Below are 26,983 nucleotides of genomic sequence, written 5' to 3'. Positions count from 1 at the left end.
TGCCCCGCTTTGGAGAGCTTGCGGTGTTGGAGATGGTGTTTCAAACCATTCTAGTTGCTGTTCGGCCCTTTGTTGCGTATCCCACGTACTCTCTCTCCATCTTGTCGTTAAGTGTGTCCCCGACATTGTAGGGAGAGTGCGTTCGGGTCCCGCAGTCTCTTCGTTAGGCGGTGGCTTGTTCAGCAGAAGTTGTCGTCTGCTTCTCCTCGCTTCTTGGCGATCCGCTGCCTGTGCCTGTTCTTTCTCATTGAAGAGGAAATTCTGCATGATGGTCATGGCTGCGGCGAGCTCCTCTCGAGAAGGGAGTGGAGGTCTGCTAGCTGTTGCGGCGGTAGCCCTTGTCGGCTGTGATCTCGCCACTGAATGCAGTTGTTCCCCCTCGTCGGATCCTGAATCCGTTTGGACAAGGACATTGTCCTGGTTGTCATTGTTGGGAATTTCCATTTTTCAAGTGAAAAATGGGGTGTTTTTCAAGGCTTTGAAGTGTTCTTCCCCACAGACGGCGCCAAATTGTTCCGGTGTTGAAGTGGATAGAACAATGGGCTTCGAATGAAGGCCCTTTCGAGTGTGTTGAAGATCTTGCTAGCTTGAATGGTAATGCCCGAATTCACCTGCACAAAGACAATGTTACTAGCCTCGGGGGTGTTTCCGAGGAAAGCCCCTCCGATGCCTAAGTAAGAACAATGCTCAGATTCTAGAGAGAGAAGTTCTCTAGAGAGTAGTCTTAAGGCAATAAATTGGACGTACCTTGAGGTGTGAGCCTTGGCGGCCTATTTATAGTGTTTGTGTAATAAATATCCACATAGGTCATTTATTGTTTGGTGGGCCTTGAGCCTTGCTGGCTAGTCAGCCGTTTTTGTAGTGTTTGTGGGTTTGATGTTGTTGTATTGAGCCATTGGTATTTGGACTTTAATGGCCCAATTGATAGCCAATTGGGAGCCCAAACAACTTTGAACCACTAATCCACAGGAAAGCTGGTTCTTCTTCTTACTAGAATCCGGGCCGCGCGCTATTGCGTGCGCATGCCCGCCGAAAAGAACGATGAATTTTGATCTCCAAAATCAAATACGATAGAAACTAAGAAAAGAAGAAAGAAAAGTATAAAAGTATTGTTCAAGTCCAATTACATTTGGTATCTTAACTTTCAAAAGCTCAAGTTTCAACAAAAGTTTAAGTGCAACTACTATGTAAATAGACAATATCCTTGGAGTCTCACAAAAGTAGGAAAAATATAAGAACAAAAGAAAATAGCTTCATAGATGTAGAGAAGAACATTAACATTTACTTGCTACTATCAAATAATTCATAAAGTATTAATGTAGGAACTTGCTTTATTGTGTTTTCCTTTCTAAACAATTCGTAGTACTGATGTCTCTCACTATATACGAAATATATATTATGTATTTCACTACATACGAAATATGTATTAATACATTTTAGGCTACTATTTTTGTTTCGCCACGCTTTATGTTCATCCCATCTCCATTCTCCGCATCTATGTCAAACAGATTCTTACTTGATTTTATCTGCAATGAGTTGATTCCACTATGTTACAGACTCACAGGTGGTGAAGAATCTCAGCTATTGTTTGGAGGTTGAAGAGTTGGACAATCTGTCAAATAAGTAGGAAGCAACTTATTAATGTTAGTCCGAATAGCACCGCGCGTATTCCAGCTTGCTCGATGCACCTACTTAAGCCCTAAAAGTTGTAGGAGTGGACCTTGAATCCAATTATCCAAAACCAATCATTTCAGTCAAGAAGCAGCCAACGAGCAAATAGAGTACATGCGCAGAGCAAAGCAGAATACTATGTACCTTAACAAAACCATGTTCAAATATGTAGTTTTCTGCACATCCCAGAATAATCAGACATGAGAATAAACCAGAATGAATTTACTTAAGTAGTTCTAGTATATTTCGACAGAATATCACAGCAAAATTGGAATAGCGAAGCATGCTCGGTATGGCTCAAATCTATGACCCTAAAGGCAGGGGCGTGAACTTTACGGACATACTTAGTTGGAATAGCAAAGCATGCTCAGGATGGCTTAGGAAGTTAAGAGATGATATAATGATTCTTCAGCATAGATATGAACTTATACAGTAGATAGGTCAAGGTCCACAACAAAGCCATGTGGAATAACCAAGTTCTTCCCAGGGAAAGTGTTTGTGTATCACTTTTCCATCTTGCGTGATTGGACAAGTATAGTAACTTGATTTGCCTAATGTTTTTGTAGTTTTACGCATGCATCACTTGTATATAAATCTAGTTCTAAAAGTCGTTGGGTAGTAAAGGTGGGATTATTAAAAAATATGTCGTAGGTGGGCTTAATAAAAGAAAATCGTCCAAATGTTGGATTAATATTACCAAATTTTCCTTTAAATAAAATACTACGGAGTACATCATTATCACATTTCACACCTATCTAATTTTATAACTTTCCTGCATTTAAGATAATTGTGTTGGGATTTACAGTTAAACAAATAACATGATAGCGAAATAATCTTAAATCCAGAATCCATGTATAAAGTACAGTTTAAGCATAACATACATTTGTAGCGTGTATTCCCTTATAGTCTACCAACATGATCGAGAACTCCAATTGTAGTTCCTCTACTTAGTCCACCGACAGTGTAGATCCGCATTGATGATTGATAGCTTAGATCTTGATCAAGGTATTTTCACTTTTGGGAAGATCGAACACCGTTTGGATGCAAGGAGAGAATTAGGGTTCTCAAAGGATGCCTAGGGTTTGTGTGTATTTAGTTATGTGAAAAACAACAAGTGAGAGGGAAGGAAATAACCCTTAGGGTTATTAAGCCAACCGGCCAAAGGCATAAAGCCTTCAACCGGCCAACAATCCCACGCGCGCATCACCATTGCATAGGCCATGGGCCAAGCCAAGGCAGCCAATGTTGAGCTAAGCCTTTCCAGTCGATAGTAGCCGAAGGAGACGACAATGAAATTGACTTACTTGAATGAGTAAGGTCAAATTCACTTACTTGGAACAAGAAAAAAAGACTTTTTTAGAAGAAAGGCGAGAAGGAAGAGAAGAAGGATTAGTACTTGCCTAGCCGAGGAACTTGAGGCCGACATACAGAGTGCAATCCCAGAGTTCAAGACAACTAATGATTCTTAAACATTACATAACATGTCTATGACAAAAGATCTGTAACAAGACGTTGAATCTAAGGTCTGCTGATAAATAGGAAACTACGGAAAGCTAGGATCAAACGTACATGAGAACTAAATTGAAATGGTATCAGCGCTGGCGTCATCTTCTTCTTCTTTGTCATCTCTCATCATGTAAGCCTTTCCAGATGTTGGTGGTCGTGGTGGATTATGATTAAGCCTAGAATTGTTGTTGTTTCGTTCATGATCGGTCGATGTTGCTCCTCCAGTATTCTTGGGAGGTGGTTTAGGACAGTCTCTGACGAAGTGATCTTTCCCTCCACATCGATAAAAAGTATTCATTCCAACACGACATTCACTTTCGGTATGGTTCCTCTTTCCACACTTGGCACACCATATGTTATGAGTTGCTCTATCATAATTGTTATAACCTTGGTCTTTATGATCGTTCCATCTATAATTATTGGCCTTGCGCCTCGTGTGCTTGGCTCGTGGGTTTGCTTTTGTGCTTGCGATTAAATTATCCTTCGACAATTTATTTATCGTTTCGTACTTTGACGATCCAATGTCGTACGATACGATTATTAGTTTCGCAGATATACTATTTCACGATCCAATGTTAAATCGTATAATTATGTTTTCCAAATTAATTTCCCGAAAAGCTATTAAATGAATTTCCGATTGTGAGGGGGTTGGAAAACACGACGGGGGGCCTCTAGAAAGAGTATGCGGCCCGCACGAATTTTCCCCTCTGGATGTGGCAAGCATATTAAGTAAATAGGAACTTACTGTGGGCGTTAGCCTCTTTTTACTATTCTGTAGGAGTCGTCATTTAATTTAAGAAAACTGACAAAACCCAGTTATCGTGATATGCCTGGAGTACAAACATATTTGACTCACAACGGCCATAGGTTCCCTTGTGATCCCTGGTGTGGAGATCCCTCAACGTACATCCAACGGAGAAGAGATTGAGAATTCAAGGGACGTTTACTAATACGGGGAGTGCCCAGCATTAGCCCACGCGGCGCGGTCCTTACTAGTTCAATTGTGACAACGATGGGACATGCGCTATGCTACATTATTACTCAGAGTTGATTTTAATGCATAGATATTGACTAAACAGTCGTCAAAATAGTGATTTAGGTTAATTCAAGGTGCTTAACAATAATCAGATTTGTCCAGAGATTATCTAATTAGGCGTGATTAAATAAACAAATTGAGTGAACAGATTTATAAAGGCGGTAAAAGCAATAAAAAAGGTAGATTTCAGGTTATAGTATAGAGTAGGCTATACTGCGGTTCTCAGGTACACTTACCACTCGCCTTAGCAGAGCCTCCTTTTATCTTTAGAACAACCTTTATACTGACTTTTAGATCTTTATCCTTCCTTTAATTCTGGCAGAGTTTCCTCTTAGATTCCTTGGTTTTGGCTTATGAATTGGCTAGAACTTCGGTAGTAATTAGGAAGGTTTGAATGCTTGTGCGGACAGAGTTCTGCTTAATAAGAGTTAATACGTCAGAACTATTACGAATGCGGGGCGGGACGTCAACATAATTTTAGTATACCAGAGAGGAAAGAGAGAATTCATAATATCAGAGGAGTGAGACTGAATTGATGATTGCAATGGAGTGCATAAGGGATATATTTATAGTGTAGGTAGTCTAAATAAGATAGATATTTGAAAAGCTCGAGCGCCAGAAAAAGTAGCGCTCGATTTGTAAGCGCTGGAAATTTCCAGCGCTCAAAGCTGTAGCGCTGAAATATTATAGCACTTCACAAGATAGGATTTGAAGAGTTTGAGTTTTTGTCAGAATCAAATAGCAACGCTGGAAAAAAGTGGCGCGCAAATTGGAAGCGCTGGAATTTTCCAGCGCACGCTATGCCAGTGCTAGAAAATTCCAACGCAGGCAGATCTGCGGATTTCCAGAGAACTTGATATTTAACAGCTCATAACTTCTTCATACAAACTCGGATTCTTGCAAATAATATCTTGTTGGAAAGCTACGGAATCCATATTTCCAATGCCGCTGATCTCACATCAATGGGCTTCGTAAATCTTGAGTCATGGCCCAAAGAGTGGGGGTCGGTCCGTTTCAGCGAAGCCCAAGTAAAAGTCTTATAACTTATTCGTTTTAAATCGGATTTGGGCTTATGAGAAGTCTATGGAAAGTTTATTCCCAGTCCTACACAATCATGTGATTTGCATGATCCAAATCATAATTTATAAGACAGAATTTAACTTCGTAAGAACGTATCATTTGCTAAACGGGCTAACGAGCGTATTCTAGGCACTCGTAAGCACTTTAAGTAACTTGGGTTAAAATTTACATGTATTGTTTCCAATAAGTATGAGTTTGAGAAGTTTATTTCTAGAGCTATGTTATTCTAGAGCCTGAAGGCAAGCACTAGAACATTGTGGCGCGTACATGTGTGTTATAATGCGGAAAATCGTATTCTATCTTTCTATCGATGCAACAACATATTAAGCCGTATCGGGATGCGAATGTGGCTAAATATGTTCCCAATATATTTTAGGAATATTTCTATTTATGGAAGTTTACTATATTTAACAGGTTCTTCTCCGGATGGTCTCTTCAGTCAGTCGAGGGTCGTTCTTCGGCTAATCAGAGTGTATTGCAGACAAGTGGGTTATAGTTTCATCATCGAACACACCGATTTGGGCCTAGGAACAAATTTAGGCGTCTACAGCTAGCCCCCACTTTGATTGAGTCTGAGCAATACGATGACCAAAGTATTGGTAGGCGGAGTGCGTCTGAAACCTAGCCTGGTTGAGACCAAGTTCGATCGAGGGTGTCACGAACCCCCGAGTGATAACATTTGACTGAAGGGTCATCACTGGGAATGTCAATAGCTCCCTCACGAGTCATCGGGAATCTACTGACTTGAACTGACTTCGCACAGAGTCATTGAAGACGTTCAACTGGTGGAACAGAGTTTTTCGAAAACAGACACTTAACTTAACTTTTTAAGGACATAATACGAGGTACGGAATGGGATATAGAACACAGAATATGAAATACGGAATGACAGAATACGGAATACAGAATACAGAATAATGACATTTTTAAGCAAGGAATGACTGAACCTAAACGGAATCCGGAATACATATTACAAAACCGCGACATTTTTAAGCAAGGAATGAATAAACCTAAACGGAATCCGGGATACGGATTACAAAACCGTGCCATTTTTAAACAAGGAATGAATAAACCTAAACAGAATCCGGGATACGGATTACAAAACCGCGACATTTTTAAGAAAGGAAGGAATAAACCTAAACAGAATCCGGAATACGAATTACAAAAACGCGACATTTTTAAGCAAGGAATGAATAAACCTAAACGCAATCCGGAATACAGATTACAAAACCGCGACATTTTTAAGAAAGGAATGAATAAACGTAAACGGAATCCGGGATACGGATTACAAAATTTTTTGGAATACAGAATACGAAATATTTATTATTATTTTTTTTTTGAAATGAATTTTTTAGAGAACCGTTACCTAAATGGGTTACGGTGATTTCCCAGAATGTCGCTGCCTGCTGGTGGGTCAACGGAATAACTTGCTATTTTTGGAAATAGTAATTTAAAAAATTGTTACTCTTTCCACGGGAAGTAAATAGAGTAAAGCTGACGGTTATATGCAGTATACGAAGGGCGAGGTGGCCCGACAGTTTTCTGAATGAGAATAATTATGCGCTAGAATTTTCTAGCGAGTGCATTGGTTGCGCTTGAATTTTCTAGCGCGTGCATTCTTTATATACAGGCAGCAGCGGTAGTTTCTTTGCCATTTATACAAGGATAAGAGTGGCGTTTGAAGAGATTGAGCTTTTCGTGAAACAACCATCAGCGACAGAATATTATAAGGCTCTAATCAGGAGAGCTTATTATTTCCCGGCGCTAGCTAGATGGGCGCCACACATTATTCATGTTGAGCCGTTCAAAACTTTATCTTTGTCGTGATTAGGTGAGAACCAAACTGTAGCGCCAGAACTTCCTGGCGCTGGCTTTGGTATGCTGGAATATTAATGGCGCATGTATGACTAACGCTAGAAATATCTAGCTCTAGTGTTTTACTTCCATTTTTCCAGAATTTTCCGGTTTTATTCCGAATCTTATATCTCATTCATGGTTTTATCTCTTTTAAGGATATTGGTTGGAGTGCAACCTTTATCTTTTCCTCAAGGATTAATTGTAGTGCAATGTAATCACTTTGAATATTCGTCTTGTACGGTTACTATTTTTGGATGTCGTTTATGTATGGTAGTTACTATAAGTGGTAGTTATTAAAAGAGGAAATATAGGCTTCAGGATCTCGTCAGCTATTTCGATGTTTGTTCTTCTTGATTTAGCATTTCCTCTTAACTCTTGCTTCCCATTTTTCTCGGATTTCACCGATGTCTTTACCAAATTCTTTCCCAAGTCACTGGATCTCTGGTATGCAAGTAATTCAGATTTTTCTTGAGTCTTTGGTTTAACTTCGAGTAAAATTCGTGTAGTAGTTTATGCTCAAATTGATTTGGGATTTCTTGACTTTGCCCCAATTTCTTGCAATTGTTTGCTTGCAAGCGATGTTTATAACATGTATAAGTATCTTGCATGTTGATTTTCACAAGTTTGTTGATTTTGGGTAATTTTGGGCTTGCTCAAAATTAGCCCCCAAGTGTGCCTATGAATTGATGTCGTGACACAATGTAGGTGTTCTTGGCTTGTTGCTTGCGGTTTACATGGTCTATGCACGAGTTTTTGCTTTGGAGTTGTTTTGATCACTTTGCAGGTACTTGTTTCGCTACTGATTTGAACTTAGCAGCATGTTTGTACTCAGGGAACAAAATTGTTTGACTATGCCAAGTAAGACAAACTTGTTATGAATTTGAATACTTGGAACTTAGAAATAGTATGTGCTGATCGTTGGGTCGAGGTGTGATGCCTCTCTGCTTTTATAAATGTTAATCTGTAGATTGTTCTTTCCGGCCTTAGTTGCGGGAGATTCTTGGGACTACGAGTCCTACTCAAGTAAGTGTACAGATTTGCTTACTTTGTATCGTCTCGTTTCATGCGAGATTTTAACTATTCGTTTTGTCTTTTGTTCAATGTCGTAGATGTGAAGGGCGTCTGTAAAATGCGACGCTATGAGGGGTATGCCTCATGGGTACTTGGGGTTTGCAGAGAGGATTTTTCCGCGTGTGCCCCATTCTTGTAGAGGGAATCGGGGTTCTAGCCCCCGAGTGTTTACCTTTGCTTTCTTTGCTTGCGTTGGAAATTTTCTTATGGCTCTTCATTATTCTCTGAAGCAATGGTTGGCTGTACGAACAAATATGTGTAGAGTGATTATCATGCATGTTCGATGCAGCTGGATGACCGGAGTTCTCATGAACTCGTGATGTTTATTGACATATTAGTTTGGAGCAACTTTTAAGTTCTAAGTAGTTAACCTTGCTTAGAGTTGAGATAAGGGATTAGCAAATTAAGGTTCATTTTATGCGAATGAACACTAGGATTTTCTCCCTATAACCTATGTGCAACATTAGAATCGAGAATTTGCGATAAAATTGGCAATCGGAGCAGTTTTGAGGTGTTTTCTCCAAGCCCCCAAGCATAGCTACGGGATTGGATTCGTGCCATGACGCTTGGCTTATGTTTTGCATGTTCGTGATGTCCAGGATGAACATAAATCATCTGGCTACTAATAGTGCATGAACATAAATTTGGTGAATTGGGAAAGGGAATATAATTTCATGTAAATTGGCAAATTTTAAAAATTATTGGATTAAAAGTTTGATTAGATTCGTTAATTTTAATCAACACTTAAACCAAATTGATAAAAATCTGAAATTTAAATTTTTAGAACGATTTAAAGTTTAAGATTCGATTATCAAAACGTTCAAATTTTTGTTGACATTGTTCGTTCGTTAAAATTTGAATAAAGTTAGCCTAGATTTAATAAAATTTGCAAAATCGGATTGTTGTAAAAATTAATTAAATCGTAAAGTCGTTATTTTTCGAAAATAAAAATTGTTAATTTTGTGAAAAATAACTAAATGCAAATATGTTCTGATTTTTTTTTTAATTAGTTGGTTCGTAAGCACGAACCAAATGCACGAACAAAAAGGGGTGTGCAGCGTGTGGCTCGTCGTAGCCATGCGGGCTGCCTCCCCGTAGCCAAGGCACATCAACGCGGGCAGCAGCAGCAAAAGAGCTACGTGCCGCTCGCGCTGGGCTAGTGAGCGAGCCAGGCAAGCAAGCCTTGGCTTGCGAGATGCGAATAGTTTGATATTTGCATTTAAAATGGCTAATGGGATGATTAATTAATTATTTTATTTAACTTGGGCCGGGCCGTGAGTTTAATTTAATATTTAAATATTTAATTATCCGAAATAATTATTAGTTTGAATGGGAGCCGCTTAATGAAATTAAAATGAAATAATTATTTTAATTATTTTTCGTATGTCGCTTTATTTTAATTAAATTAAATTTTATTTAGAAGAAATTCTAAGGATTAATAATTTGAAATTTATTAATCTTTTAGGACGCGTTTATGTGAACGTGAATTTTAAATAATTCACGTAAATACTTGCATATTTAATTGGGCCATTCGTTTTAGGATACGAATGGATGAATGCATAGAATGTATATTTTATGTAATGCAGGTACTCTAAGTGACTAGTATGGCCAATCTAGGATAGTTAAATACGGTATACGAACCGTTTTATCTTTGAATGTAAAGTTTTAAATATGGTCTGCGTACCGTTGAAATTTTGATGTAATTTTATTATTTTAAGTATTTCTAAGTTTAGAACTTTAAGTTAGCATTGAATGAAGATTCAAGACGATGCCAAGCTAACAAGATGGTGAAGAAGATTGGATGCTTCAAGACAAGAGTTTTGGGTCATACTAATTCACCAATTTAATTTATGCACTATATATATTATGCTTCTATGAATATATTATGCATGAATGTTGTTTGTATGCTCGATTAGATTTAGTTCACTAAATAATCGAACCAACATAGAAACAACTAGGTCCAAAGTAATATTGAGTTCAAAAGTTGTCTTTTAAGTCAAGCACTTACAAAAATCTAAGGATCTAACGTAGTAAGTTTACGCCAAAGCGAGGTGCTATTTTAGTTGACTTAGATGGTAAGGCGTCCCAAAGGAGCACGTTGATGGTGGTTTTAACTCAAACAACAATGGCATATGTTGTGGCAATGGGATAAATTATGGTATTAATTTATTAACCAAGAGTAATTTGGAGATTACTAGCAATAGGTTTTGCTTACCTAGAATCTTAAAAGACTTAAGACAGGCCAAAGCTGCTTAAGGATTTAGGACTTTTAGGGTCTTAGAATCGTTTCATTCATTTTTTGGACCATGTTTTGCTTTTGCATGAATGAAATGTTTAATAGCTTTAATGATTGCATGCTAGCATTTATTTTAAAGTTATTAAGTTATGAATGGTTATTTATTGCAAATTATTTTCAAATGTAGTAATCAAATGGCCGCAAACAAAACAACAATCAAATCATCTGAATTTCTGGATGTCGAGTTAAACTTGACCAACTTTCTTGAATGGGAAAGGAAACTTGTCGAAGTTTTAAAAGTTAACGACATGCGCTATGTCATCGAACAACCTTTTCCTAGCTATTATGTGCGGGGTATGACTCCAGAAAGGTACAGAAATTGGGCACTTCACAAGTACCTTGTCTCGGAGTTTATCCTAAAGTCTATTCCCGAAAATTGGAGAGGGGGGTTCATTACTTTTGAGCCTCATGCTCTCCTAAGTCAACTTAGGGATAGATGTCGTGTGAGGTATCAACCCAAAGGCCAAACTGGTGTCAACAGGGTTGATGAATTGGCTAATTCAATGAGCAATCTCAAACTCATTACCCCACACAAGTCGTGTCTAGAGAACGAGCTTCCAGAGGCACAAAAGCGCATTTACTCAACTAAGATGGACAAAAACACACCAATTCGGTCTCATGTGAATATGATGTCTGGATTATTTTTCACAATTTGTTAGACTTGGTGGTTCCATCAAAGAGCCAATAGCTATTGCACTAGTGCTGAATTCTCTTCATAGGGATTATGAGGGGTTTAAGATGCACTATCTATTTAACCAGAAAGAGAGCACATTATGTGAACTTGTGGAATTGCTCAAGAAATTCGAGATAATCCTTAAGTTCAAGCAAGACCCTTTGAATGTGAATTGCACCAAATTCAAGAAAGTGTGCAAGGGGAAGAAAAGCAAGGCTGCATCTTCATCCACTCCCGGAGGGCAACTGGCGCCTTCCAAGAGCAAGATGAGGAAGAATGCTTCTCCTTCTACATCGCAATGCTTCAATTGTAATGAAATTGGTCATTACAAATGAAATTTCCCTAAACTAAAGGAAGAGAAGAAGGTTGGAAACGTTGCTTCTCCTTCATGTATGTATGTTATACATTGTAATCTTGCTAATTCTACTTCTTTGTGTTCCAATTCGCAGGGACTAAGGAGAATTAGAAAGCTTGATAAAGGCAAGATGGATCTACGCGTGGGAAATGGAGCACGGATTGCTGCATTAGCCGTAGGATCTTATTTTATTTCTTTGCCTAGTGGTTTTGTTTTGGAACTAGAAAAATGTTACTATGTTCCTAGTATCACCAGAAACATAATTTCCGTTTCAATTTTGGATTCTAAAGGTTTTAGTTTTCAATTTAAAGACAATAGTTGTTCTTTTGCTTTGAATGGAATGTTTTATGGTTCAGCACAACAAGAAAATGGTCTATATGTGCTAGATACGAGCAAACACATTTATAACATAAATAATAAAAAGGCTAAAACTGGTGATTTCGATCTCAAATATATGTGGCATTGTCGATTAGGCCATATAAACACAAAACGCGTGGAATTACTTCAACGGAAGGGAATTCTAGAATCATTTGACTTAGAGAAGATTGATCAATGCGAATCTTGTTTACTTGGCAAAATGACAAAGCGAACTTTCTCAAAGGTGGGAGAAAGAGCAAGCGAACTACTAGGGCTAATACACACGGACGTATGTGGGCCTATGAGTACGAAAGCTAGAGGTGATTTCAGCTATTTCATAACGTCAACGGACGATTTCAGTAGATATGGCTATATTTACTTAATGAAACATAAGTCTGAATCGTTTGAGAAATTCCGAGAATTTCAAAATGAAGTAAAGAATCAACATGGCAAGAAAATCAAAGCTCTAAGATCAGATTGAGGAGGTGAATATCTTAGCCACGAGTTTGATGACCATCTAAAAGAATGCGGTATTCTTTCTGAATTGACTGCTCCGGGGACACCTCAATGGAATGGAGTGTCGGAACGGAGAAACAGGACCTTACTCGATATGGTCAGGTCAATGATGGGTCAAGCCGAACTTCCTTTACAATTTTGGGGACATGCGTTGCAAACAGAAGCACTCACACTGAATCGTGCTCCGTCAAAAGCTTTTGAAAAGACTCCATACGAATTATGGACTGGGAAACTTCCAAAGTTGTCTTTTCTAAAGATTTGGGGTTGCGAAGCATATGTCAAGTGATTAATTTCGGACAAGCTTGAACCAAAATCTGACAAATTTTTCTTCGTTGGGTATCCAAAAGAAACAAAGGGGTATTACTTCTACAACAAGTCAGAGAACAAAGTATTCGTTGCTCGTGACGGTGTCTTTTTGGAAAAAAAATCATATTTCCAAATTGACAAGTGGGAGAATAATAGACCTCGAAGAGATTCGAGACGAACAACGAACCAAGAACTCTTTAGAATCAGTTCAAGGTGCAGAACCTCCAAGGTCTTTAGAAGAGCCAGTGGGAGTAATTCCTCAAAACGTAAATGCCCCTCGTAAGTCAAATAGAACTAAAGTTCAGCCGGACAGATGGACAGGCGTCCTCTTGACTGAAAACTTAGATGTTCTCATATTAGATAGTGATAAACCTATGACTTACATGCAAGCTATGACGAGCCCAAGCTCCACTAAATGGTTAGAGGCCATGAAATCCGAGATAAACTCCATGTCTGAAAATCAAGTCTGGTATTTGGTAGATTTGTCGGATGGGTTTACACCTATCGGATGCAAATGGGTCTTTAAATTGAAGAAAGACAAAGATGGAATTGTATACATATACAAGGGTAGATTGGTAGAAAAAGGTTACAGTCAAGTTCACGGCGTTGACTACGATGAAACCTTTTCTCTAGTCGCTATGCATAAGTCTATTTGGATAATCCTTGCTATTGTCGCGTTTCATGACTATGAAATATGGCAAATGGATGTCAAAACTGCCTTCTTGAATGGTGTTCTTGAAGAGACTGTGTTTATGATGCAGCCGGAGGGTTTTGTCGATCAAAAGAACCAAGGAAAGGTATGCAAGCTTAAGAAATCAATTTATGGATTAAAGCAGGCATCAAGGAGCTTAGTTGGAATAAACGATTTGATGAAGCAGTCAATAAGTTTGGCTTCATCAAGAATCGGGACGAATCTTGTGTATACAAGAAGGTCAGTGGGAGTAAAATTGCATTCCTAGTCTTGTATGTAGATGACATACTACTTATTGGAAACGACATTCCTATGTTGGATTCTGTAAAGACTTGGCTTGGAAAGTGTTTCTCAATGAAGGACTTAGGAGAGGCAAAGTACATATTGAGCATCAAGATATATAGGGATAGATCTAAGAGGATGATTGGACTAAGCCAGAGCACTTAGATTGACAAAGTGCTAGCTAGGTTCAATATGATGGAAGCCAAGATAGGCCATCTACCCATGACACATGGCACATATCTAAGCAAGACTCAGTGTCCCAAGACATCTGATGAGCGTAGAGAGATGAGTGGAATTCCATATGATTCGGCTATTGGATCCATCATGTATGCTATGATTTGTACAAGGCCGGATGTTTCATTCGCACTTAGTGCAACGAGCATGTACCAGTCCGAACCAGGTGAGGTGCATCGGACTGCTGCCAAGAATATCCTAAAGTACCTGAAAAGGACTAAGGATCAGTTTCTGGTCTATGGTGGTACAAATGAGTTGATTGTTAAGGGCTATACTGACGCAAGCTTTCAAACCGACAGAGATGATTTCAGATCACAGTATGGTTTTTTAATTTGCCTTAATGGCGGAGCAGTAAGCTGGAAAAGTGCTGCCTCAGAAGTAGCAAAGGAAGCTGTTTGGATTCGGAAGTTCATCGAAGAACTTGGGGTTGTCCCCTCCAATAAAGGACAATGGCTTTGTATTGCGACAATAGCGGAGCCATAGTCCAGGAAAAGGAGCCTAGGAGCCACCAGAAGTCCAAGCACGTACTGCGGCGATTTCATATACTTCGAGAAATCGTTGAAAGGAAAGAAATCGAGATTTGCAAGGTTGGAACTGACGACAATGTCACGGATCCATTGACTAAACCGTTGCCACAAGCGAAGCAAAACGCACATGTATTAACCATGTGAATCAAGCATATTGGAGAATGGCTTTGATTTTCTATGTTTTGTTTTACAACATCTGTTAGATCTGTGTTTAAAACAATTGGTTTAACCATTTCATATTTATGAAATTTCTTATTTCATATTCATTTAATTTGGTTTAGTATTAAATGGAAAAGTCCATGTGATTCAAAACATTTAAATGAGATGTCAAGATGGATTCTTCGACAAAGAAACACCCATAAGTGAACTTGAATATTGAAGACACAAAGGATCCCTAATCCAGGTCATTGAAAGGTGGACGACCAATGACTAATGAAGATTAGATTGCAAGTAGATTTGTAGTTCGGTTTCTTGAACTAGATTGACTGGATGTCAGAATCTTTTGCATAGATACATATTGGATCTTGTATCGGATTCACCATGAGAACACTTTAAGAGATTAAAGTCATGTCATAAGTAGTTCTCATTAATGGTGATTAGAACCATTCCTCAGAACATGAGTAATTATGATTTCTCGTTTGAGAATTAGTTCGCTCTAATGCTAGCAAAATGTCGCACCGTAAAAGGAGGCTATAAAAGCAGTTATTAGGCGTACTATGAATCAAAGTGATTGTTCATAGATTGCAAGAATGGATTGTCCTCCTATATTTGATAGGATATGGTGTTGTCGTGTAACAAGGCCTCTTAGAGAGTTAGATACTGTGAAAATGCATGGCCGTGCTCAGAATGGTTAAGGCTTAACCTTTTGTAAAAGTTTAACAGTTGAACTCGGTAATCCGAGAAACACTTCTGGACCTAATAAGGATGGCTTGGATCTTACCTTATGTTCAGCAAGTAACACTAAGCGACAAAGGAATGTGAATGCACACTTGTCTGAATGACAAGTGGGAGACTGAAGGAAATGTGTCCTTCACCCAAGGTGCATTAAGTCTAATACCAAGGTTCAGATTAATTACGAACAATTAATTAAGTGAGATCAAGTGATCGGAACAGCTAGCTGGAGAAATGCTTCCGATTAGTGAGTTCTAATCTATATTAGGCTCACAGCTTACTCTTGACTGAACCTATAAGGTCACACCAATGGCATGTAACAGATCACTGGATTAAATGAATACAGATCACTGGATTAAATGAATCGGATATTCATTTAATAGATTTACGGGAATTATTTCGGAAAAACATAATATACGATACGACCTTGCATCCGAATCGTATATCGTATCGCGAATATTCGTAAGCTGGGCGAAACGAATAATCTTATCGTACGACGGTGATTCGTCATATACGATACGATAAATAATAGCCGTAAGGCGTTTATCGCGAATACGAGTCGCAACGGAGCTGCCGGCCCGTCGAGCCAAGCGCGCATGCGCGTAAGGCCCAACGAGCCAGCGAGCTCGCATAGCAAGCAAGCCAGCCCGCTTCACAAGTGTGCGCGCAACGGGACATCAGCAACCAGCGAGCAACCAAGCGAGGCTCGCGGCCCATCGCTGCTGCTCGTGCGCAGGCTTCGGCCTGCAGTGGGTTGCGCTTATGTGGCTTGCGGTGTGTGAGTGTGGCCGGTCAAGGCCATGTGTCTTGGCCGGTTACACTAATATAACTCTAGGGTTATATTCCACACACTAATCAGTTTTTCCACAACCCTAAACCTAATTCTGAAAATTACGTTGTTTAAGTTTTGCTCTCTACTCAAAACCGTTCTTTCCGAAAAAGAAAACACTCTTGAATATTTTCTAAGCTACGATTTTCAAGACGGATCTGAATATGTCGGTGAACCAAATAGAGGAACGAAAATTGGAGTTCTTTGTTCGTGTTCGTTGATACTAAACTCGGGAAAAGACGCTTCAATTGTAAGTATGCTTAATCTGTGCTTTATACATGTTTCCTGGCTTTGGGGATGTTCCGCACATGTTATATGTTTAACTGTATTCCCCTAGAGATGGTGCTTGGAAGAAAAAATGCCACAAAGATGGTTAGGGTTGGATCTCTCTTCTAATCAGGGTCAAGGGATTGGTATGATTGGTGATGTTGCGGTAGGTATGGCTATGTCTACGTCTCATTCTGAGGCTCTATCCTGTCTATATGGGATGAAATGGGCGCTTTCCAGATCGATTTCTTCTATTACTATTTTGACAGACTCAACAAACCTAGTTACCAATCTGCAGAAGGGAGGTCTCTTGGATATTAGTCACACTTGGATTCTATCCAAAACTCTTCGTCAAGGTAAATCCTTCATTAAGTGTTTAATCTACAAGGTTGACAGAGATCAAGTTCAACAGGTGCATCTACGTGCGAAATATATAGTGGTGAAGGTGTTACTTCCAATCTCCACCCTCTCGAGCTTGATTACTTTTTCTATTTTTTAGTTTTAGTTTTAGGTTTTGTTTCTCTATTACTTATTTTCTTTATGTATTATTATCTAATGTAAAAAAGAATACACAACTTGTTAATTTTATTGTATTTTACCACCTTTAAAAAATACAGTTTACAATAGATGTAACAAGTACAATTCTAGTACGACTAACAATCACGATATTCTAAATAATCTCTCTGTAGAAAAAATCAAAACCCTAGATCTAGGTGTACATGGTAGTTGGTCGGGCATCCCATGAGACTTCCCATTCACGAAGGGCTCTCGGCGAGCCTCTGGTAGTCTTCAAGTGGCAGTCCTATTCTCTAGAGGTTGCCGCAGGGAGGTGGAATTTGTGTTTTGGCATCCCAATCCGGTCAAACTCAGGCGGAGGAAGTGGGTGCTAGCAAGGTTTTTGAGGAATCAACGGTTGGGAATTAGTTGGTGTAATTATATCACAGGTTAGTTATGTAGTAGCATATTTTGGCTTGTTTCGAAGTAGGGAGGATTTTAATTCAAGGTCCGATAGCAGCAACCATGTCGTCCGTTCTATAGCTTCCTCGATCTTGACGGTAGGTAAACATAGGGTTAGGGTTTTTGTTTTTGGTGTTAGTATGCCGGGCTTAAGGTCTAATTCCATAGTCTCCGGGTTTGTGTGGTGGGTTCAAGAGGTATAGATCTCTATCTCCCTTGACTGATTTGCTCGTGTGACTTGGACAACCTCTATTATTTCCCATTTATTAGTTTTGGTTTAATATCTAGGTTCCTAGTTGTTGTTTCAGAATGTTTATGTTCCTTGTGCTTTGCAATTTGGGATAGTTGAGTCATTTAGTTCCTTGTGGTTTTTCAAAAGTTGGTTAATGGTTGGATGTCCATGGTGGGTTTGTCCAATGTGGAGGAATGCAGGGGTTGTGGTTTTGGGTTTAAGTAGACCTGATCAAAAGGCGGGTCGGGCTGAGGGCATAAAAATCGGCCCATTATGTCGGGCCGGGCCAAACTTCGGGCTTATTTTTTGTGCCCCAAACCCGCTATTTCAGGCCAAAAATAGCGGGCTTTTTGGGAAATTTTCGGGTCGGGCCAAATTTATAACTAAAATTGTTGTTTTACGTTGCACAAAGCCCGCAAATTTTTTAAAAAGTTCGTGTCGGGCCGGGCCGAGCCCGAAAACTGGGCCGGAAAATGCTACCCAGAATCCGGTAATTTTCGGGTCGGGTCGGATCGGGCCAACGTTGATCAGCTTAAGGTTTAAGTGATACCCTGACTCGAGTAAAAACTGTTAGGTTATGATACTTATGACAATACATAAATCATGCGGAAACAACCATTAAGCCAGGAATACATATTATTTACACATAATCATATAGCATAATTTAGATGCATACTCTTTGCTGCGTGCCTTCCCTAGCTGCGCCCGAACCGAACAAGAACAAGTCTTTAGGACTCCAAGTGTCGTCCCTCCGTAGATAGTCCACAGCACGTCCGGATCCGCCTTAAGATTGACCAACTAGAATCGCCCTTAAGGTACTAGAATTTTCGGCACTTTTGAGCAAGATGTGTGGCTGAATTTTTCTCTCAAAAACTCACTTTGAATACTTGAAAACTCGTTATAAATTGTGAACCCAGGCCACATATTTATAGGGGTATGGAAAGAGAATTGGAATCCTATTAGGATACGAATTAATTAAATTAGAATTATAATAAAACTCTTATTTAATTAATTTATCAAATAGAATTAGGAATTTAATCATTAACCGAACTCTGCACGTTTTAGGTTTCGTATGCGAACACAAACACTTACGCGAGCATGACCCGCAAGCGTGCAGGCAATGCCCGCGCACAGCCCACACGGCCGCACGGCCCACGCGAGCTACAAGCCCACGCAAGCAGCTGCGCGCGCTGCGCGCGCTGTGCGCGCTGCCACGGCCTGCTGGGCCTGGCCTTGCGCTGGGCCTGGCGTGGCCTTGGCTGTTCGTGTGGCGCGCTTGGCTTGCTGGGCGATGGCCTGGCTTCGTGCTGGGCCCTCGTCCGGCAGGCCTCGTCCGATGCTTATTCGTACGATACGCTTCCGATTAAATTCCCGATTCCGGAATATATTTCCGATACGAACAATATTTAATATTTTCGATTCCGGAATTAATTTCCGTTTCGAACAAATATTTAATATTTCCGTTTCCGGAATTATTTTCCGATTCCGATAATATTTCCGATTCTGACAATATTTCCGTTTCCGGCAATATTTCCAATTCTGGCAATATTTCCATTTCCGACAATATTTTCCGATACGTACCATGTTTCCGTTTCCGGCAACATCTACGACTTGGATAATATTTATATTTCCGATACGATCCATATTTCCGTTTCCGGCAATATCATCGTTTCCGGAGTATTCATTTCTTGCCTGTGACGATCTCAGCTCCCACTGAAACCAAGATCCGTCGATTCCGAATATCCATAGATGGAGTATCTAATGCCATTAAATACTTGATCCGTTTACGTACTATTTGTGTGACCCTACGGGTTCAGTCAAGAGTAAGCTGTGGATTAATATCATTAATTCCACTTGAACTGAAGCGGCCTCTAGCTAGGCATTCAGCTCACTTGATCTCACAGAATTATTAACTTGTTAATTAATACTGAACCGCATTTATTAGACTTAACATAGAATGCATACTTGGACCAAGGGCATTATTTCCTTCAGTCTCCCACTTGTCCTTAGTGACAAGTGTGCATTTCCTAATTCCTTTGTCGCTTGATGCTTGCTCTTGAACATAAGGTAAGAGTTGTCATCCTTATTATGTCCAGAGGTGTTTCTCGGTTTCAAAGTTCAACTGATCAAATAAACAGATAATCATAGCCTATGATTCATCCGAGCACGGCCATGCATTTCACAGTTTCTAGCTCTCCGAGTGGCCTTGTACAACTTTTAAGCATCTCATCCCGATTTATGGGAGGACAATCCCAATCTTGCGATCTTGAGATTAGACTTCGTTTGATAGGTGATTACCTGAGCGTTGCCTTTATAGCCTCCTTTTACGGTGCGACGGTTGGTCAACGTCAAAGCAACCAGTTCTCAAACAAGTAATCTCAAATCACTCAGGTATTGAGGATTTAGTGTCTAATAATTTAATGAAATTTACTTATGACAGATTTTCATCTCTTACAGTAAAGTTTCATAGGTCTTGTCCGATACTAGTCTTCCCAAAGTAAGTATCTATGCAAATGATTATGACATTGCCATGTCCACATAGTTCAAGAAACAGAACTACTAGTCATCTTGCATTCTAATCGTCTAACGTATTCTATGCGTCCAATTTTATAGAAAACTCCGACTAGGGACCAATTTCAACCTTTGACATTCAAGTTCACTTGATAGACATTTCTTAGTCACAGGACTGGTCCTGGCAGTCTATCTTGAATATATCGTCAAATTGAAGGGACTCATCATTTAATAAACCACAAATTAAATGGAAAAATGAATTCTTTTCATTTATTGTGAATGATTAACCAATAATGTTTTACAAAGATTTAAACTCTAAAACTTTAAAACATTAAACAGAGACATCAAAGCCATTCTCCAATATGCTTGATTCCCATAGCTGCAGTGTGCGAGTTGTGCTTCGCCTGCGGCAGAGGTTTAGTTAATGGATCTGATATGTTGTCATCAGTTCCAATTTTGCTTATCTCGACTTCTTTTCTTTCAACGAACTCTCGTAGAAGGTGAAATCTACGAAGTACATGCTTGACTCTCTGGTGGTGTCTAGGCTCTTTTGCCTGTGCAATAGCTCCGTTATTGTCACAATACAGGGCTATTGGTCCTTTAATGGAGGGGACTACACCAAGTTCACCTATGAACTTCCTTAGCCATATAGCTTCCTTTGCTACTTCATGTGCAGCAATGTACTCCGCTTCAGTTGTAGAATCCGCAATGGTGCTTTGCTTAGCACTTTTCCAGCTTACTGCTCCTCCGTTGAGGCAGAAGACAAACCCAGACTGTGATCTGAAATCATCTTTGTCGGTTTGGAAACTTGCGTCCGTATAGCCTTTAACAATTAATTCATCATCTCCACCATAGACCAGGAAGTCATCTTTGTGCCTTTTTAGGTACTTCAGAATGTTCTTGGCAGCAGTCCAATGCGCCTCTCCTGGGTCTGACTGGTATCTGCTCGTAGCACTGAGTGCGTACGCAACATCCGGGCGTGTACATATCATAGCATACATTATTGAACCAATCAATGATGCATATGGAATCCCATTCATTCGTCTACGCTCATCAAGTGTTTTTGGGCACTGAGTCTTGCTTAGAGTCATTCCATGAGACATGGGTAGGTAGCCTCGTTTGGAGTCCGCCATCTTGAACCTATCAAGCACCTTATTGATATAAGTTCTTTGACTAAGTCCAATCATCCTTTTAGATCTATCTCTGTAAATCTTGATGCCCAATATGTACTGTGCTTCTCCTAGATCCTTCATCGAAAAACATTTCCCAAGCCAAATCTTGACAGAGTTCAACATAGGAATGTCATTTCCGATAAGTAATATGTCGTCGACATATAATACTAGGAAAGAAATTTTGCTCCCACTGACCTTCTTGTATAATACTAGGAAACCAAAGTCCTTGACTGCTTCATCAAAACGTATGTTCCAGCTCTGGATGCCTGCTTCAATCCGTAGATTGATTTCTTTAGCTTGCATACCTTTTTAGCATTCTTTGGATCCTCAAAACCTTCAGGCTGTGTCATAAACACAGTTTCTGTTAAAACGCCGTTTAAGAAAGCAGTTTTGACATCCATCTGCCATATTTCGTAATCGTAATATGCAGCGATTGCTAACATTATCCGAATAGACTTTAGCATTGCAACTGGTGAAAAGGTTTCATCGTAGTCCACACCGTGGACTTGCCTGTAACCTTTTGCAACCAATCTAGCTTTGAAAACTTCAAGTTTCCCATCCTTGTCCTTTTTCAGTTTGAAAACCCATTTGCTTCCAATGGCTTGGTAGCCATCTGGCAAATCGACCAAATCCCATACTTGGTTTTCAGACATGGAGTCCAATTCAGATTGCATGGCTTCTTGCCATTGCTTGGAGCTAGGGCTCGTCATATCTTGTTTGTAAGTCGCAGGTTCATCACTTTCAAGTAATAGAACGTCATAGCTCTCGTTCGTCAAAATACCTAAGTACCTTTCCGGTTGAGATCTATATCTTTGCGATCTACGCGGGGTAACATTTCTAGATTGACCATGATTCTCACCAGATTCTTCTAAAGATCTCTGAGTTTCATCCTGAATGTCATCTTGAGCATTCTCTAGAGTTTGTTGTTCGACTCGAATTTCTTCGAGGTCTACTTTTCTCCCACTTGTCATTTTGGAAATGTGATCTTTCTCCAAAAAGACACCATCTCGAGCAACAAACACCTTGTTCTCAGATGTATTGTAGAAGTAATACCCCTTTGTTTCCTTTGGATAGCCCACAAGGATACATTTGTCAGATTTTGGATGAAGTTTGTCTGAAATTAATCGCTTGACGTATACTTCACATCCCCAAATCTTAAGAAAAGACACATTTGGAGGCTTTCCAAACCATAATTCGTATGGAGTCTTTTCGACAGCTTTAGACGGAGCTCTATTTATAGTGAGTGCAGCTGTATTTAGTGCATGTCCCCAAAATTCTAATGGAAGTTCGGCCTGACCCATCATTGACCTGACCATGTCTAGCAAGGTTCTGTTCCTCCGTTCCGACACACCGTTCCATTGTGGTGTTCCAGGAGGAGTCAATTCTGATAGAATTCCACATTCTTTCAGATGGTCATCAAATTCATAGCTCAGATATTCACCGCCTCTATCAGACCGCAGTGCCTTAATCTTCTTGCCTAATTGATTCTCTACTTCACTCTGAAATTCCTTGAATTTGTCAAAGGATTCAGACTTATGCTTCATTAGGTAGACATAACCATACCTACTGAAGTCATCAGTGAAAGTGATAAAGTAGCTGAAACCACCTCTAGCATTTGTACTCATTGGTCCACATACATCTGTATGGATTAAACCCAATAGTTCATTTGCTCTTTCTCCAACTTTAGAGAAAGGTTGCTTTGTCATTTTGCCAAGTAAACATGATTCGCATTTACCATAATCCTCTAAGTCAAATGGTTCTAGAATTCCTTCCTTTTGAAGTCTTTCTAAGCGTTTCAAGTTTATATGGCCTAATCGACAATGCCACAGATAGGTGAGATCTGAATCATCCTTTTTGGCCTTTTTGGTATTTATGTTATATACTTGTTTGTCGTGATCTAATAAATAAAGTCCATTGACTAATCTAGCAGATCCATAAAACATCTCTTTAAAATAAAACGAACAACTATTGTCTTTTATTAAAAAGGAAAATCCCTTAGCATCTAAGCAAGAAACTGAAATGATGTTTTTAGTAAGACTTGGAACATGGAAACAATCTTCCAGTTCCAAAACTAGCCCGGAGGGCAACGACAAATAGTAAGTTCCTACAGCTAATGCAGCAATCCGTGCTCCATTTCCCACTCGTAGGTCGACTTCACCCTTGCTTAACTTCCTACTTCTTCTTAGTCCCTGTGGATTGGAACATAAGTGTGAGCCACAACCTGTATCTAATACCCAAGAAGTTGAATTAGCAAGTATACAGTCTATAACGAAAATACCTGAAGATGGAACGACTGTTCCGTTCTTCTGATCTTCCTTTAGCTTCAAGCAATCTCTCTTCCAATGCCCCTTCTTCTTGCAGTAGAAGCATTCGGATTCAGAAGTGGGTTGACTGACCTTCCTCTTTACAGATTTGGCGCCAGTTTGCTTAGTTGGGCTGGCCTTGTTGCCACCTTTCTTAGCATTCCTCTTCTTTCCAGATTTCTTGAACTTGCCCCCACGCACCATAAGCACATCCTGCTTATCACTTTTGAGCGTCTTTTCAGCGGTCTTCAGCATACCGTGAAGCTCAGTGAGCGTTTTGTCCAGACTATTCATACTGTAGTTCAGTTTGAACTGATCATACCCGTTATGAAGAGAATGGAGGATGGTGTCTATAGCCATTTCCTGAGAAAATTGCTGATCCAGCCGACTCATATTCTCAATGAGTCCAATCATTTTGAGAACATGTGGACTTACGGGCTCGCCTTTCTTAAGCTTGGTCTCAAGAATTTGCCTATGAGTCTCGAATCTTTCGACTCGAGCCAGATCTTGGAACATGTTCTTCAACTCACTGATGATTGTGAAAGCATCTGAGTTGATGAACGTTTTCTGCAGATCCGCACTCATGGTGGCGAGCATTAGACATTTCACATCCTTGTTGGCATCAATCCAACGATTGAGGGCTGCCTGAGTGACCCCGTCGCCTGCGGCTTCGGGCATCGCCTCATCTAGGACATACTCCTTTTCTTCCTGCATAAGAACTATTTGCAAGTTCCTTTGCCAGTCAAGGAAGTTTTTCAATGATTCCAAGATCCTAAAATCATTGAAGAACTAAGCACAGTTTGTCGACTTAATCCTAGAACATCTTAGGTAAGCAAAAGCCTTTTGCTAATAGTCTAGAAACTATTCTTGGTTGATAGGTACGTCTAAGAACTTATTAGGTAAACCTATCGATTTTGCCACGACATAAAAGGACTCCTTACTTATATCGTTGAGTTTCACCAAAACTAACATGTACTCACAATTATTTGTGTACCTTGCCCCTTTAGGACCAATAAGTAACACCTCGCTGAGCGAAAACTATTACTAGATTGATGTAAAGGATATCCAAGCAAGTGTATATTTTGGCATGGCACCTTTTAACTCAATTTTTAAATTTGGAACTTAAGGCTCTTACTATGTTGGTTAGATTTTAAGTGAACTAAAATCCTTAATCATGCAACATAATCAAGCTTTTGATCTCATGCATTTTAAGACATATTTAAAAACAATAAATAACTTAAAACATGCATAAGATAAATGTGATCTAGTATGGCCCGACTTCATCTTGAAGCTTTGACTTCAAAGTCCGTCTTGAAAATCTCCGTGGGAGGCACCATTTTCTTCAAATAGGATAAGCTATAACTAATTCCAACTATTTGATGGTACGCAGACCATATTTGAATTGAAAAATAACTTTGGTACTTTAGACCAATTACATTCAAATTAATGGTACGCAGACCATATTTTCTATCCTATTTGGGCCATACTAGTCACTTCATAACCTGCAAAACAGTACATATACAATATATACCATTCACCCATTCATTATCATGAATGGCCCACATAGCTGGTTAGTAAAACACATTATGCATCACGTAAACATTTGCAGCAATTAATCAAGGGCACCAATAATCTACCAATTATTCAGTCCTTATTAATTCTAATCAAGTTGTTTTAACCTTAAGGATTTGTAGACCTAATCAAGAGTTTTATGACTAAAAGGGCTCCCACTCAAACCAATAAATTCATATGCTTTACTAATTTTAAACATAAAAATGTATTTCAAGTCTAACCGGAAACATACAAATTTAATTAAAATTTAAAGCTCATATAAATTTATAATTGAATCCAAAAAGTTTAATTTAATTTCAGTCGTATTTAAATTAATTCATGATTTTAATTTTAGTAAAATAATTAGAATAAATAAAATTTATTATAATTACAATATTCAAAATTAAAATCCAAGAAAATAATTTAAATTATTAATTTTAAAATTAATTAAAATTACGTAAACTGAAAAATTTCAAATTAAACATTCAAAACGATCTAATGGCAACGCAAACACCCTACGCATTGCACGCCCATGGGCCGTACGCACACAGCCATCGCTGGCCATGTGCGCGCAGCCCATGCGCTCGTCGCATAGCTGCTGCATCTTCCATCGCAAGCCATCGCATGCTATGGTGCTCGCTGCGCGCGCGCCAGCGCTCGACGCACGCGAGCCATCGCTCGCTGTGCGCGCTCGCTGCGCGCGAGCCATTGCTCGCTGTGCGCGCGAGCCATCGCTCGCTGTGCGCGCGACATCGCTCGCTGTGCGCGCGAGCCATCACGCGCGATCAACGCTGGGCGCAGCGCTCGTGGCACGCGAGCTTGCGCTCGCTGCGCGCGAGGCTGCGCGCTCTTGCGCGAGGCAGTGCGCGTTGTGGCGCAGCTCGCTTGCTGCCCACACGCGACTGCCTTGGCTTGCCTTTCGCCCATGCCCATTTGTTCATAGCTCGTGGCCCACGACACAAGGCAGGGCTGCTGCCTTGTGCTCGTGCACCACGCCCTTGCTCATTGCATTCGTGCCGCACGGGCGACGAGCTCCCTTGCTCGTCGTCGCATGCCCGCACTATACAACACCCCTTAAGGGTAACACGAAGCGTCCATTGCTTTGTGCGTGCAAGTTATATGAACGAATCGCATAAAAATTAAAATTTATATTTAAAATTAATGACAAATTAATAAATAATATTAATTTCATAATTTTAGGGCGAAAAAATCGAAAATTTATTATTCAATTGATTTCCGATTTACATGGATTCAAGTCTAGGTCATAAAAATTTAAAATTTATCATAAATTTACAATTTTTTATGGTGGTTTTTAATCATAGGTTTCTAATTAAATTATAATTAATTATGAAAATCAAATTAATTCTAAATTATTCTAATTTTCAACAAATTAATCATAATTACAAATTAGATTGCATAATTAACAAGGCTAGGCATTCAAACTTGTTAAACATATACAGTAGGTCAATCAAAAATTCAAGATTTATCAACAAGAATGCAAATATTTAATTTAACATCTTAAATTTACGAAATTTTGCATTCGAAAAACTAAAACCTTCGAAAAGTCATAGTTAGGCTTCGAATTTGAGAATTCTGGGTTCGGCAGAAAAATAATTTTTTTTGTCAAAATTTTAGAATGCCTTTTACATGCGGAATTGACACAAAAATCACTCGATTTGGAAGAGTAACGAAGAAACTGCCGAAAAACTGCGTACGTATAATTAAATAAACGCAATTTGCAATTAATTAACAATTACGAAAATTAATCACCCCTTTTAATTCTTGCAAATTTGTAATATTTAACCATGTTCA

The sequence above is a fragment of the Spinacia oleracea genome, chromosome 3, assembly GCF_020520425.1.
Source record: "Spinacia oleracea cultivar Varoflay chromosome 3, BTI_SOV_V1, whole genome shotgun sequence".
Lineage (NCBI taxonomy): Eukaryota > Viridiplantae > Streptophyta > Magnoliopsida > Caryophyllales > Amaranthaceae > Spinacia > Spinacia oleracea.
Note: the sequence above shows the minus strand (reverse complement) of the source record.